The 11,160-nt window shown below is 56.6% G+C and overlaps 2 long non-coding RNA genes across 2 annotated transcripts; one reads left to right on the forward strand and one right to left on the reverse strand.

The window, feature by feature from the left end:
- The first annotated feature begins 1,890 nt into the window (after positions 1-1,890).
- On the forward strand, positions 1,891-3,887 carry LOC121040168 (uncharacterized). The gene is made up of 3 exons (XR_005795155.1): positions 1,891-2,596; positions 2,848-3,613; positions 3,705-3,887. It is a non-coding gene; the product is annotated as an uncharacterized LOC121040168 (long non-coding RNA).
- A 4,642-nt stretch (positions 3,888-8,529) lies between these two features.
- Positions 8,530-10,417, reverse strand: LOC121041023 (uncharacterized). The gene is made up of 2 exons (XR_005795520.1): positions 9,827-10,417; positions 8,530-8,751 (listed from the first exon to the last, which is right to left on the reverse strand). It is a non-coding gene; the product is annotated as an uncharacterized LOC121041023 (long non-coding RNA).
- Between the last annotated feature and the right edge of the window lie 743 nt (positions 10,418-11,160).

Consider the following 11,160-nt stretch of genomic DNA (forward strand, 5'->3'; position numbering starts at 1 on the left):
TGGGGGTAGGCGCGCGTCCGGGCCCGCGCGCCGGGTGGGGCTGCAGTCGCGGCGGGGGCCGGCGCGAGGCCGCGGGACCCTGGAGGTTCCCGCCCGGCGCCGGGGCCACGCTGGCGAGGCCCCTCCTCCTCCCTCGGGAGCCCTGGCCTCCTCCGAGCCGGTCTAGGCCCGGGCCGAGGCGCGAGCGCCCTGGAGTCTCGGGGTGCCCGGGGTGGGAGGGGGGCGAGGGGGGTGGGAAGGACCGGTCCCGAGGACCCCAGGATTCAACAGAAGGAGAAAGAGAACACGAGCTGGGAGGACGCGTCAACAGGTGGCGGAGGTGCCCCGGCGGGCGGGGGACAGAGAAGGGTGAAGGGCAGCGGGGACAGCGTGGAGAAGCGCTGTCAACCCCGACCACCCGCCCCACACCCACACCCGCACCCGGACCGAGGGAGAGCCGTGCCCCCTCCCGCCGTGCGTCGGGGGTGAGGGGCTGCTTTGTGCCCAGCCAAGGCGCTGGGCCTCTGCCAGTGCAGGGGGAGGTCGCGGCCCGGCAGCCAATGACGAGGAGCAGGGGAGAGAGCTGCAAAGCTGCTCTGTCTGCGCGGCGACGCACGGAATGCACAAAGCCCCCGGTGCCAGCGCATCAGGACACCCCTCCCTTGGGAACGAAATGTGTGCTATGCCAGCTTCCCTCCCTGCCCTCCCGCTGCTCCTGTCACTGTTCTATTTGTAGCGGCGAGCGCCCAGGAGGACCTGCGCAGGGCAGGATACCCAGCTCCAAACAAATCCCCGCATTACGCAGAGACTCTGGAGCCCAGGCCCTTTCACAGACGTCTCTTCAACTCACCCGTGTTGATGGGCCCCTAGGTGGGGTGAACTTTGCCCCGCCCTGCAGACACCCACATAACCTTCCCGCTCTGAGAGCGACAAGCCCAACTTTTATTACTAACGCAGCTAGGAGCCACACAGCGCTGGGTGTCATGGATATAGCGGTGAGGGAAGTCCAGAGCTCATGTCCTCAGGAGGACAGCCAAGTTCCAAGACGTCACCTGACACGCTCCAGATCCCAGGCTGTGAAAAACCGAGAATCCAAATGCAGGGGTGTTGGCTTCTCTTCCCAGATCCGCTGTGATGGTCTGGCATAAGCCCCGTTCAACCAGGCAGCTGGAAAGACCTGGTGAAAAATCGTTTCCGGTGAGGACAAAGGAAGCCGGGCTCAACAGAGTAGCATTTACACCTGGCAGACATGGAGAAATTATATTCTTGGGGCTCCCAAGGTTTTAGGGAGACAAATCCTGTTTTTCATGCCTGTGTTCGAAGTTGTCACTTTTGAACCGAGTTGTCCCTTTTGAACCGAGTTGTCGCTTCTGAACAACAGCTTCCCCTCCCCTCCCTCCCCCCAGGGACAAACAGCTCCATGAAACAGCTCCAAGCATGGGGGCAGGGGTGTGGGTTCCTGTTTGCCATGAAGAACCCGCCACACACATCCCCCATAGGAGAAACTGTCACAAAGGATACGGCCCCCAGCTCTTGGAAGTCTCTCCCTCCCTCTCTCCTTACCACCAGTGTCGCAGAATGTGAGCCATGCAACAGAACAGAGACGGCTTCCTTTGCAGGACTGAGCAGAAATCTGTATCTTCAGAGACACATTAATGCCCTTGCCAATGTGTCTGGGCCCCACCTGAGTCCCTCTGGAGCCTCACTAAATACTAGGAGTGTTGGGGGTACACAGCTTCTCTTTGGTGCTGATGCTGTTTTAGCATTTCTTGCTTTTTTTTTTTTTTTAATGTTTTTAATGTTGATTTATTTTTGAGGGACAGAGACAGAGTGTGAGTGGGGAAGGGGCAGAGAGAGAGGGAGACACAGCATCCGAAGCAGGCTCCGGGCTCCGAGCCGTCAGCACAGAGCCCGACGCGGGGCTCGAACCCACAGACTGTGAGATCACGACCTGAGCCGAAGTCGGACGCTTAACCACTGAGCCACCCAGGTGCCCCTGTTTTAGCATGTCTACTCACAGTTTCTAATCGTAAAGATGTTCAGAGACATAACTTATTATTGTGCCCACATTACAACCGGGAGGCCAAGGCACAAGAGAAGTCCCTTGTCACATAGGCCAGTTGCAGAGCCCAGGTTAGGAGGTGGGTCTGTGGAACCCACACCTGGTGAGCCGCTCCTGGATGAACCAACTTGCCTGATCTCACCAGAGATGTCGAGGCTCTCCCCTTGGCTTCTGGGGGGAGAATCAGGGTGTTGGGGCATGGGCGGGGGAGGGGAGGGAGCTGGACGAGGCTCCTGCCACTTGACGCAGGCAGTGGGTTAGACCCTGAACTTGTAAGAAGGTGCCATCAGCCACCTGTGTTTGGAGAGAATGTGAGACCTGACTGCTGGTCCCAAGCCCTGTGGGGGAGAGCACCCCCAGTGGGGCTGGGGGTGCAGGCCAGGGTCTGTCTGTTTGCCCTAAGCTTAGGTAAGCCCTTTTCCAGGAACCGAGGCCTCTACAGGTCACCTGTTTGCCCTTTGTTGATCTGCAAAGCCTCTGATGAGACGGACTTTGTGCTTGGGAGTGTCATCAGCCAGGGCAGTGGCCCCTGATCTCCTGGAAACTTGCCCTCAGGTCAGATGGTGGAAATCGATGGGGGCAGGGAACGTAGACAGAGAAAGGGAGAGTTCACTGCTGGCCGGGACAGAGCTGCCCCGTGGCCCGCGGCTGGACCTCGGTGAGAGGCCGACCGAGGGCACGTACGTGGCTGCCGTCCTAGTAATGACAGCAAAGCCTCACGGGTCCAGACAAAGAAGTCCTGTCACATTAAGGCATGGAACTCACGGCAGTCCCACGAGGCAGCTAGGTTCCTCCCCATTTTATAGATGAAGAAGCCAAGGGCCGGAAATGATATCGTGTGGCTGAGATCTCCAGGAGGGGGCAAGAACCGGGCTGTCAGAGTCCACATCCGTTCTGCCATCTGCACCAGCCCCAGGGTACCCCCAGAGGTGGGCTGTCTGGTCCAGAAGCCAGCGCTCCCCTGGCCCGATAACCCAGCTGTCTCTGGCAGGTGCAGGACCACGGTATTAGGGATCGGTCTCGGCCCCAGCACCGTGGGGTGGCAGAGCATGTGCGGAAGCCCGTGGCAGGAGAGAGGGGCCGGGTTCAAGGGGAGAGACTGGAAATGGCCCAAGACCCGCAGACGTGGCCCGGAGGGGAGTTCGGCTCGATTCCGTCAGATTTGTAAAAATAATAAATGATACGTGCTAACCGATCGCCGTTACTGAACCGGCCCCGGCTGCCGTTGACGGGCTGGCTTTGCTAGAGGCTCCGCCTCAACGTGGGTCTCTGTCTCCCATCAATCGATCAATCTGTCTCTGTCGTTCTTGAGAAGCCCGAGGCAGCGATGCTGCCCTCCCCCTCCCTCCCCAGCAGCACTTGCTAGGCCTTCCCCGGATGGCTTCAGCTCCTTAGGATGGGGGCCGGGTCGCTGATGTCTTTTGTCCAGTTTAGAGCAGTGGGCTTGGAGCTTCGGGACCCGTGTGACCCAGTAGGTCGGAGCCTCGCCATAAAGCATGATGGACAGGTGAATTTCCTTGATGGAGGATATGCCACTCTGCCGGATACGGGGTTCGCCATCACCTGAGTCCGGTAGGGAATTACACTGTCGTGGGTGGGCAGGGTCAGGGGGAGTGCAGACATGAGACACGGGATGTTGGACACAAACGCGTTACAAATACAGGGATGTATGCACATCACTGCCTCTGCCTCGGACATCCCCGATAACCCCCGTGGAACTAGCAGACATTAGGAATCCAGTAGATCTACGGGCGCCTGGGGGGGTCAGGAGGTGGAGCGTCCGACTTCGGCTCAGGTCAAGAACTCACCGTTTGTAGGTTCGAGCCCCGCGTGGGGCTCCGTGCCGACAGCTCGGAGCCCGGAGCCTGCTTCGGATTCTGAGTCTTCCTCTCTCTCTGCCCTTCCCCCACTCTCACTCTGTCTCTCTCTCAAAAATGAATAAAGATTAAAAAAAAATTTTAAAGAAATATCCCTTTTGTCCCTGAGAGTATGTCCTTTACGCTCTTGTGTTGTTATTGAAAATGCCACCCCCCCTTTTTAAAGTTTATTTATTTATTTTGAGAGCGAGAGAGAGCGAGAGAGAGAGAGACCACAAGCTGGGGAGGGGCAGAGAGAAGGAGAGACAGAATGTCAAACGGGCTCCGCACCATCCGCGCAGGGCCCGTTGCGGGGCTGGAACTCACGAACCGTGAGATCACGACCTGAGTCGAGGACAAGAGCCGCCCCCACGTCAGTCCCCAAAGCCGTTTAAAACATTGTTGGTTTGGAAAGCCCAAAGTCCGGGGCCTGCTGGCCCGGATGGGCTCTGTTTACTGGTAAACACAGAGCATGTTGCGAAGGCCTCCTGACATTTTTCCAGTCTTTCTGTGCCCGGCTAGCTCTCTCCTCCAGATTTACTTATGGTATTTATTTGCAAGTCAACATTCTGGGCTGTGTTGGGACTTGCACGTGGAGTATACGATCCTACGTGAGGGCCTGATTTTGATCTTTGACAAATCGAGGGAACGGGGTGTGGGCGGCTGGCTGCCTTGGGAGCCCTCGGGAGTTACACCCACGTGGGGGCCCGGCTCACAAGCCATCAGGCAACCTGGGGTGGGGGTGGGGGGGCAGCTCTGCAGGGAAAGGTTCCCTCTGCTTGGGAGCCTGGGGTGTGCAGGGCAAGGAGCTGGCTGGAGGCAGAAAGAAGGTTGAATTCCACACGTGCGTGAAGGCGATCACGGGAACAGCCTCTAGAAGGTGACGGTGGCGTGGGGCAGGACACCAGAGCAGCACCCTGGCGGGTGGGGTTTGTAGATGGCTGGTGGGAAAACCAGACCCCGGGTGGGGTGGTGAGGGGACCGTCAACTTACCCCTTCATTTCTCCACGTGGAAAAGCAGCATCTGAGCAAAGTGTTAGTGCTGAGTCTAATTTCATGCATTTCTTTAATATTTATTTCTTTTTGAGAGACAGAGGCAGAGCGTGAGCGGGGGAGGAGCAGAGAGAGAGGGAGACACAGAATCCGAGGCAGGCTCCGGGCTCCGAGCCGTCAGCACAGGGCCCGATGCGGGGCTCGAACCACGAGATGGTGATCTAGGCTGAAGCCGGACGCTTAACCGACTGAGCCACCCAGGCGCCCCTAGTGCTGAGTTTAATTTTAAAACAACCCTCCCCCACCCCAGAAAACACAATCTAGTATGGCTAAGCAGGTGCCCAGGACTGGGCTGGCGCTTTCCGCACAGGACTCCTGTTTCACTGGCCGGCGACCCCCTGATTTCCCCGTGCGAGAGCAAGGCAGTCTCTGGGCTCCTGCAGACTTGCCAGAAAGTTCCCCCACGCCACCTTGTTTCCCACTCTCTGGTGTGTGTGGCCTTCGGGCCCCCTGCTTCACACGAGGGAGAGCCTCCCATTAGAAACCTGGTACCTTGACTTCTGTCCTCACATGTCCGGCTCCACCAAGGTCAAGGCCCAAACTTTCCAGATTGGCAAAGGCCCTCAGGACAAAAAGGCTGTTGCAACCTCTCTCCTTGCCTGCTGTCCCTCCCACGCCAAACTTGGCCTGGAGGTGTGCCACTATTTTGGCCACTTTTAGAGGTTTTTAACATAATTTGTAAGCACTTAAAAAATTTTTTTTAATGTTTATTTTATTTTATTTATTTTTTTTTTAATTTTTTTTTCAACGTTTTTATTTATTTTTGGGACAGAGAGAGACAGAGCATGAACGGGAGAGGGGCAGAGAGAGAGGGAGACACAGAATCGGAAACAGGCTCCAGGCTCTGAGCCACCAGCCCAGAGCCCGACGCGGGGCTCGAACTCACGGACCGCGAGATCGTGACCTGGCTGAAGTCGGACGCCCAACCGACTGCGCCACCCAGGCACCCCTTTAATGTTTATTTTTGAGACAGAGAGAGAGAGAGTGCACGAGTGGGGTAGGGGCAGAGAGACAGAGAGAGAGACACAGAGAGACACAGAATCGGAAGCAGGCTCCAGACTCCGAGCTGTCAGCACAGAGCCCGACGCGGGGCTCGAACTCACAAATGGTGAGATCATGACCTGAGCCGAACTCGGACACTCAACTGACTGAACCACCCAGACACCCCAGCATTTTTTAATACATTTTTTAAAACTTATTTCTAGAGAGAGAATTGATCCAAATAACCTTGCCTGCCATTGCCTCAATCATCGATGGTATTTATGTATCTTTTGGTTCAGATGTTAAGCACGGGGACCTGGCTGTCCCTTATGCTGGGTGCATCCCTGCCTTGTCTGGCACGGGAGCAGTGGTCACTAATCAGGGGTTACACCTTAAGAGTGGCATCGATCCGGAGCAAAGCAGTTCACTGCCGTCCTTCCTGGACAGAGGGTCAGGTGCCCGGGCTCTCTCCTTGCTTGGCTGCCCAGTGAGGCCATCGACGACATGCCCACTGTGCACAGGGCGCTTCGGCCTCAAGTGGGCCTGCAGGCTTGTGGTCTGCTCCCTGCTCCCAGGGTTGGCAGCCACAGAGGGGCTGAGCCATAGCCCTGAGCCGCCAGCCCGGGAGCCGCGGGCCTGGCCCCAGCGCCCGCCGGCCCGGCTCACGTGTCCTTGCTTTTTCCACTGTGCCCACCGCTCCCCTCCTGGGCTCTGTGACCTTGGACAGCCACAACCGCCCTACGTCCGTTCCTGACTGTAAACTGAGAGGCTGGGCTGGCTGATCTCAAACGTCCCCCGCCAGCTGGGGACTCTGAGTCGTGCCTGGGGTTGTGACTGGGACATGCCCCAGGAGCCAGCTGCCAAGGCCCACGAGGGAGGCATTTTTTCCTGCCTCGCTGGGGGGGAGCAGACACATGACTATCCGGGCTGAGCGCTTGCCGTGAATTACGATCAGTGGCTCGTGCTCTGCGCTTTGGAAATGTGTTCGGGACCGACCTCCAGGCCTGGGATCATCGGAGCCTGTGGCCTGGTTGGCGAACCAGCTCCTTTTTTCTGCTGGCGCCCCCCGGGCCAAGGCAGATCAGCGGGAAGCCACCCACCTCTGTCTTCTGCAAACACAGAGTAGGAGGGCGGCTCCACGTCGTGTCCCAATCACATCCCACGGAGGGGACGCTCGCTGTGGCCTCCTACCGTCCAGCTTGCTCTTCCCGTGGGTCTCCCGGTCGCCTGCTGCTTTGGTCCAAAAATAGTGCTTCTTGTTGGAAACAGCAGAGGTGATAGATCCTGCCACAGGATGGAGGGGTTCCTGGATGGGGCATGCTCTGGCGGCACAGCGGGAACCCGGGGCTGGGTGGTCCTCACTCGGGCACCCGGGTGTTAGGGAAACAGGAGGCCGGTTCCCACCCAGACCTGGGCCTCTTTGCCCAGTCGCTCCGGCCCCCTCCGGAAGGGAACCTGAGAGGTCGGCCCGTGGCAGAGCGGGGCGGGGGTAGCTCTTGGCAGGACCCGAGGTCCAGCTGGAACTTTCTGGACTGGGGGAAAGGGCAGGACCCCCCGTGGAATCCTCACTGGGCCCCCCCCGGGGCCAGGTACGGGCCCTGAAAGGAAGCTTCAGCCAGCCGTGTGGGTGACACGGGGCTCACCCTGAGAGAGGCTCCCCGTCCTTAGCACCCTTTCGTTCAGGGCACCGAGGTCGTGCTGGGTCTGAGCTCCAGCGCCGGCCTCACCCCTCAGTGGTTCTCTCTCCTCGCGGGGAGAACTGAGGCCGCCCTGGAGGGTCACTGCCAGAGTCAGAGGCAACGAAGACCAGCGTGGCCCGGTCAAAAGGCCCCCGGCGCTGACTCCTCCACCAGCCGCCAGGCTCTGACCCACCCTCTCACCACATCCCTGAGGGCCAGGGTCACATCCCCGCGTCTCTGCCCAGCCTCCCCACTCACAATCCGACGTGCCACACTAGCTTTTCCTTGCGCAGGGCACCACCTCTTTCAGGAAGGCCTCCCTGATCTCCTCTCTCCGGGCCCTGTTTCTCCACTGTGTTTCATCAGCCCCAGGGCCTCTGCGGATCTTCCTGGGTCCTACGTGCCTGTTTCCTAGTCTATCTCCGCGAGACTGGAAGCTTCTTGGGGTTTAGGATCTTATCTGAGGTTATTAATAAAAACAAGAACAGCACAGGGGAGCCTGGGTGGCTCAGTCGGTTAAGCATCCAACTTGCTCAGGTCATGAGCTCGCGGTTCGTGAGTTCAAGCCCCGTGTCGAGCTCTGCGCTAACAGCTCAGAGCCTGGAGCCTGCTTGGGATTCTGTGTCTCCCTCTCTCCCTGCCCCTCCCCTGCCCACTCTGTCTCTCTCTCTCTCTCTCTCTTTCTCTCTCTCAGGAAATGAATAAACATTAAAAAAAAAATTTTTTTTTAATGACAGTATAAAAAAATTACCCTTTTTTTTTTTTTTTGTATTTTGCCTCCTACATGTTCAGATTTAACAAGGCCCAGCTATTTTGTGCAGGAGTCCCTCTAGCAACGCAATATTATTTTGTAATGAAATCTATCACATAGGTGTTGTGTAATTTTGCCTGTTTTTATGGTGATACATATGACATCAACTGTGTTCGAATAAACTTTTTATTTTTGTACACAGTCATTTTTTTGTTGGGGTAAAATATTCATCAGATAAAGTTTACCATTTCTAAGTGTGTGGTTCCATGGCATGAACTTCCATATCGCCGCGCAAACGTTACCACGGTCTGTCTCCTTTCCTCTTTCCCAACAGAAACTCTGTCCCCACGAAACACTCGCTCCCCACTTCCCATTCAGGAGTTTTAGTTGCTGTAAAAGAGATCTGGGAACATTCGGTGCAATCAGAGATCCGCGGATGAGATAGGGTCCCATCAGGGTTAACTTCCTGATGCAAAATACTGCGCTGTGGTCATGGAGGACAGACATTCCCAAAGATTTTGTTTTCATGACTCCTTTGCGCTCTTAAAAGCTATTGAGAACCCCAAGACATTTTGCTTACGTGGGCTATCCTCGTCGATATTTCCAAGGATTCGAATTAAAATGAAAAAAAAGCACCAAACCCCTTTAAATATTTACTAATTCATATAAAAATAAGAAGTCCTGCATATATGAAATTTAAAACATTTTTTACACACTGATTATATTCTTCAGAGCCCCCCCAAATTGTTTAAAGCATTTTTGTAAGGCTCTTGAACGTCTGGTTTAATAGGCAGTGGCTGGGATCTCACCAGCTTCTGCGTCTTGTCTGCTGCCTTGTGTTGTTTCTGGCGATGCCTGTGAAGAAAATCTTAGCCTCACGCATGGTCGGGGAGAGAGGCGATTTAATAGTTTTTTCAGGTAAGTGTGGGTATTTGATCCTGAACCTAAATTCAGCAAATGAGTGTTTCTTTTCAATTTTTCTTTTTAAATTTTCTTGATAATTTTAGAGACAGCACGAGCAAGGGGGGTGGGAAGAGAGAGAGAGAGAGAGAGAGAGAGAGAGAGAGAGAGAGAGAATGAATCCCAAGCAGGCTCCACGCTCAAAAGGAGCCCTACACAGGACAGGGCTCAATCCCACGCCCCTGGGATCATGAGTTGAGCTGAAATCAAGAGTCGGACGCTCAGCCAACTGAGCCGTGGTTCCCCTGCTGTGGCTCCTGAATGGTGGATACGCTACCCTGGGGGGAAAGCCAGTCTGCACCCCAGAGCCCATGGGCCCACCTCCCAGAGGACTTCCCGCCACCTGGGCAGGCCCCTTGGGTGGCGCTGCATTGGCAAGACCCAGGGAGATGCCCTGGTTCAACCCGCCCTCCGACCCCCCATTATGCGGGTGAGGAGACAGTGGCCCGGGGAAGGACCGGCCAGCTGGGGAGGCCCGCCTCCTAGCTCACTGCTGTTTCCACACCTTCTGGCAAACGCCAAGTGATGTAGGTACAGGCAATGTTTCTGGAACCTCCTATGTAGCTGCGGAGGGACTGGCCGCTTGGGTCAGCGGTCAGGACACCGTCCACCTGTCCGTCACCCCTTCCTGAGGGCACCGTTTCTTGCACAGGCCCGGGTCGCGTGGTGGGGGATGGGAGGGCAAGGAGGAGGTCCCCATCGCCTTGGTCCACATAGGGATTTTCCTTGGATTTGACCGGTTTACAAGAAAGGCCTGGAGTGTCCTTCCGTGTCAGGTCCTCCCATGTCCTGCGATGTCAGAGGCGTGGAATGCGCACTTGTTGGATGACGAATCATCTGTTGGTCAACTGGTGGACAAGAGATAGAATCAGAATTTCTACCCCCTGGCTCTCTCAAAGCCATTTGGCTCTGTTAACATATAATGGAAGGGGTATTTATTTCAAAACAGTAACAAGAACTTGGCCCCTGCAGGCTGTGTGACCTTGCCCGGTGGGCACAGCCAGCCCCCAGCTGCGGGAGGGAAGGGCCCCTGGAGGCCAAGCCTGGCACCTGAGTGAGCTACTCCAGCTGCTTCGGCCGCTGTCCCCAGGGCAGAGCTGGGAGGGAGCTCCCCGAGGCCCAGTCTCTACCTCCTCCAACAGCAGGGGAGAAAAAGAGGGGAGGGCTGCGGGACTCTGCAGGGGGGTGGAGGTTACCTGGCCCTCTCAGCTCAGGACCCCGCAAACCACCCAGGGCGTGTACATGCGTGTGTGCCTGCCTGCGTGACTGTGTGTGGTGCACGCCTGTGTGCAAACGTTCACGTCTGTGAGTATATTCTGTGCTCGAGCACGTGCACGGAGGCATCGGTGTGCCTGCAAGCCCGTGTGCGTGAGCATACGCACCTGTATGCACGTGTGTGCCCTGTCTGTGTGTGTGTGCACGTGCATGTATTTGCGTGTGGTGTGCATTCACAGCTGTGCATGTGAGCCTATTTGTGGGCGTTCACGTCTCCGTGTGTGCACACGGGTGAGTGTTTCGTTTCCTCCCTGGGGCCCCCCTGAGTGTTGTGGAAATTTGGGGGGGGTGTGCAAAGGCAGGCCTGGAGAGAGCGGCTGGCTTGGGCCTGGTCCTGCCCTTTACTCACCCACAGTCTGCTCAGATCAGAGGACCTTGGGACCTTGCACTCTGCAAAGCCATGGTCAGCCGGGTAGGATATGCTTCCCAGGAAGACGCTGCCAGCACCTTTGACCATCTCTGTTTGCTTATTTCCATCTTGACCTCATCTTGCCTGTGTTTTTTTTTTTTTTTTTGGTTTCTAGCCCATTCTAAGAGCCAGCCACAATGCTGTCCCTGGGGGAC

The sequence above is a fragment of the Herpailurus yagouaroundi genome, unplaced genomic scaffold, assembly GCF_014898765.1.
Source record: "Herpailurus yagouaroundi ecotype Mexico unplaced genomic scaffold, PumYag 182, whole genome shotgun sequence".
Taxonomy (NCBI): domain Eukaryota; kingdom Metazoa; phylum Chordata; class Mammalia; order Carnivora; family Felidae; genus Herpailurus; species Herpailurus yagouaroundi.